Genomic DNA, 4,535 nt, shown 5'->3' with positions numbered 1-4,535 from the left:
AAGGCTTTTTGTCCCTACGAGGCCACCGTCATTTACCCGACAGGAGGGGTGAGCGAGTGAGCCCTGCAATCTAGAATTTGACCACTGATGTCACTGTTTTCAACCCATTTTACACACTGGCCCTTTAAAGGATGCCTTTTTTCATTGGTTTCTGATTTCGACAAATCTGGAGTGAGACCGGGCTCTAACAACGGTCAGGAGACACCAAAATCATCAACCCACTGAGGGCTGGATTCAAAAGCACACCAAAAATCAAAGTAAAAAACTGACATCACAGACTGATCCAAGTAAATTTCATCACAGCAGCTCGTGATGAGACTCAGTCGTGCGTGCCTGTATACACTCACTACATTTTCCAAGTAGCATGCCCAACACTGCAAGTGGCACTGATTAATTAGAAACATATCAGGCCCTAATCAGCCCCACTTTCCCCCCACTACAACACCCCTGAGCTTCCAGCCCACACTGACTGTTGGCTGCTGCATGTCACAGCCTGCAGTCATCTTCAAACAGCCTACACCAAGTTATGGTAGTGACGCACCTGCTCAGTTTGAGTCCTGTCCATGTGGTCCAGCACAAGTTCCTGTTGTTGGAGCAGCACCGCAGCTCTGAGCAGCATCAGCACACCAGCCCCACGTTTATAGTCTGATCCTGCAGCACAAACTGAGGGAGTGGATTTCCAAGACAAGCCTCCCTCTATTGATCCGAGCTTGAAAAAAATAAATCCATTGCCATCGATGACGCTGTGTGTTGATGCTTCTGTTGGCGGGCTGAGCGGTGACTCACATTAAGAGACGCTCCGCTCATTACGCACAGGTTATCAGCCCGACGGGTCGAACAGGAGAGCTGGTGTCATGTTGAGGAGTGAAGTTAAGCAGCTGACTGCTATGGACGTATTTCTGAGATGATAGAGATCATTAGAATATTTACCTGCGCGCGCTGACACAGGGCGTCCAGAAGCTCCTCCTTTATTGGGAAAAAGGCCTCGATAATTACTCACACGTCTTGAGCACTATTGAGCTGCCAGAACAAGGCGCACAGTCACTGTTTGAAAGTTATAGCCGCTTTCACGCCGGGAAACAGGAAGGAGGGGCCCGGCTGTCTCCTGGGGGCCCGTCACCGATAATTAGCGATCAATCACCAATTAGTTTAAAAGCTGGAAAAGAACACAGAGAGCACTATTAGACTGCAAAGATTCACTGCTCTCCAATAATTGCTTTGGATTTGTTTTTTACAGGAAACCAAGGTCCCGTTTGTTTCATGGTGTCTCATCAGGAGGGTCCCCAATAAATGTTCACTTACCTGATTTATGGATCAGAGCATATTGATGGTTAATAAACACTTTGATTGAGACTGTTGAGCTTTAATTTTCACCTCATGGGTCATCATTACTCTCTTGTTAACCTAACACATTTTAGTTTGGCCTGAATGTTATTAAAACTGTTGGAGATTAATTATTTTTTGTTTTACTCTAACAACAGATTACTGCTACACATGAACAGGTATTGTTTTTTCTAGAACTTTATTTTATGATTGCACTGAGAAGTGAAACATTACAACGTGCCTACACTGCTCAAAACAAGGAGAGGAATACGTTATCATCACAGTCTAACACCAAGTCACTTAAAGTTCAGGGAGATCAATGAATCAGTTTCAGCTGCTTTGGGTCAAATCAAAGAGACAAACAGGAAATGGTTTTACATGTGGTGTCCACAGACAGTTGCTCTCTCCTTATCCTTCCTGACTGATTCTTCTCTAGTTTGGTCTTCTGCTAGTGTCCTTGTCACTACTGGTAGCATGAGGCCGTACCTGCAGCCCAATCAGGTTGATACCAGATACCAGGAGACCGGCCGTTACACCAGGAGAGCTGGACAGGGCCGTAGAAGGGCATCAACCCAGCAGCAGGACCGCTATCTGCTCCTTTGTGTGAGGAGGAACAGGAGGAGCACTGCCAGAGCCCTACAACATGACCTCCAGCAGGCTACTGGTGTGCATGTTTCTGACCACACTGTCAGAAACAGACTCCATGAGGGTGGCATGAGGGCCCCACGTCCTCTAGTGGGACCTGTGCTCACAGCCCAGCACCGTGCAGCTCCATCATTCACCAGAGAACACCAGAACTGGCAGGTCCACCATTGGCGCCGCGTTCTCTTCACAGATGAGAGCAGGTTCACACTGAGCACATGTGACAGGTGTGAAAGAGTCTGGAGACGCCGTGGTGAACGTTATGCTGCCTGTGACATCATCCAGCATGACCGGTTTGGAGGTGGGTCAGTGATGGTCTGGGGAGGCAGATCCTTGGAGGGTCACACAGACCAGAGAGTACGTTGTATGTGGTCATGGACTTTCCACGTCCACATACAACGTCCAAGGTACCCTGGGTGTGTTCGTTGTTGACGGTCTGCGACATCGTGTCGAGTTCTCTTCTTTCAGGATACACCTACGTTTTCACAGTTTGCATACAGTCTCTTTCAAAATAAAAGCACTCAGTACAACACTGCAAATTGACGTTTTATTTTCCTTCAACAACAAAAACACATGGTTGGGTTTAGGACAAAAGAACAGGGTTTGGCTTTAGAATCTTACAGGACGTGAACACTGCTCGCTGGGTCAAAGTCGGTGTTTGTTGGACCCGTCCACCACCCATCCCGCCCGCCCCACTTAGACTTTTGCTGCAAGTCACTGCCCAAGCACCGGATTTCAACAACTTCGGCCACAAAAGGGTCCACAGGCTGAGATCAGCGCCAAAAATAGTCAGTTTATTTAGGACATCTGAGCACAAAGAGAAGGTGCTCAAAGTGCAAAAAAAAAAACATAAAAAAGTGAATATAAACAGCAGCAAACGTTTCAGTCCTTGATGATCATCAGTGCTTCACAGAACAGATACAGGGTGTTTTCATCCTTGGTTCCTTTGAGCCCTCTACACAGACTCCGAGTGATGACTCACTTATGTGAACGCTCCAAGAGAACTCAGACGCCTCGAGTTTGGTTCAGTTCAAGTCCGCAGTGTGGTTCACTTAACCTAGGCTGACCAAACGTCCTCTTTTGCCCGGACATGTCCACTTTTCACGTCCCGTCCGGGGCGTCGGGGTTTTTTTATAAACTGATGATAATGTCCGGTTTTCCGTGTGTTTGTGTGTGTGTGTTAGAGTGCGGCACAGGCAGCATATTTCTGTCCGAACCCGAACTGAGCCCGACATTATTTAATGACCAAAGCACTGAGTTTGTGTCACNTCTGTCTTTGAGAGATATTATTTTGTAATATAACTGAATTTTCTATCCATACATATAAATTTTAAATATATTAAAATTATAAGGCATCTTTGAGTAAACTGCGAGTATCATTTAAGTAAGCTATGTCGTGGCCGGCCGAGTGTCCTCTTTTTTGGAAATCAAAATATGGTCACCCTAACTTAACCTGCGCTCCAGGTTCACTTTGCTCTTTGCCGTTGTATTCAGCCCTCTAGATCACACGCTGTTGACCTGGGATGCTTGAAAAATCAGACGAAACCACGTCGGCCTGTAATGCTAACAAGGACACAGGACGAGGAGAGACGAAACCACGTCGGCCTGTAATGCTAACAAGGACACAGGACGAGGAGCAGTTTGGTCCACAGAAGATTCTGCACGTCTCCAGATGTGGACTGTAGAATACATCAAACAGCAGCAGTGTACAGCACAGACACACTCCAGTTTTAAGTTCATCTGAGAGTGAGCGACTTCATAACCACACTGCAGCACCACGTCAGAGTAAAAACAAAACTATGTCAATATATATTATACATAGTGTGAACAGGAAGAGGACTGAGGCCCCATCAGAGCTGAAGCTGACCAGAGTGAGAACTGAGTCCTCTTTTAAATGAACTGATGTGAACACAATGTGAGCAGTGAAACAGCACCAACTTGAGTTTGATACAGCTTTTATTGTCACAGTGTGCACTCTGATTGGCTCTCACTCTCAGTTAACCCAGTACCTTTCCTCTCACCCCACCTCTCCACCAGACCACTGCACAAAAAACCCATCTCATGAATGATGTAATGATGCAATATTGCGTCTCTGCAGCAGGCTGATGCAAACTTTGCTGGCTAAGGACACATCACCTGGGGCCTGTATCACGAAGCGAGATCAACCTTTCCTGGGTTACCCAGACCTATCCTGGGTTGACTAACCCTAACAATGGCAATCAGGATAATCGGTATCACGACGCTGGATATCAACTCAGTAACTCAACCCAGAGTTGCTTAATCAAGAGCCGTGAACACGCACGCAGCGGACCAATCACAATCATGAGAGAAGCGCAGCGTCACTGAGCGTCACTGAGCGTCCTCACAGAGCGTCCTCACAGAGCGCCGTATGTGAGGGGAAAAAGTCTTTCTTGTGAGGATCAGAGATTAATTCTACTAAAATATGAGGAGGAGAAAAGCAACATTAGAGAAAAGGGCAACACCGTGGCAGCTGCAGGAGGAGGAAACATGCGTGGCAACGCATAACAGGATGAATAATGTTTAGTTTTAGTTTAGATTAGTTTATTTGC

Source organism: Epinephelus moara, chromosome 2 (assembly GCF_006386435.1).
Source record: "Epinephelus moara isolate mb chromosome 2, YSFRI_EMoa_1.0, whole genome shotgun sequence".
NCBI lineage: Eukaryota > Metazoa > Chordata > Actinopteri > Perciformes > Serranidae > Epinephelus > Epinephelus moara.
The sequence above is the reverse complement of the archived record's forward strand: the minus strand, read 5'-3'. Positions refer to the sequence as shown.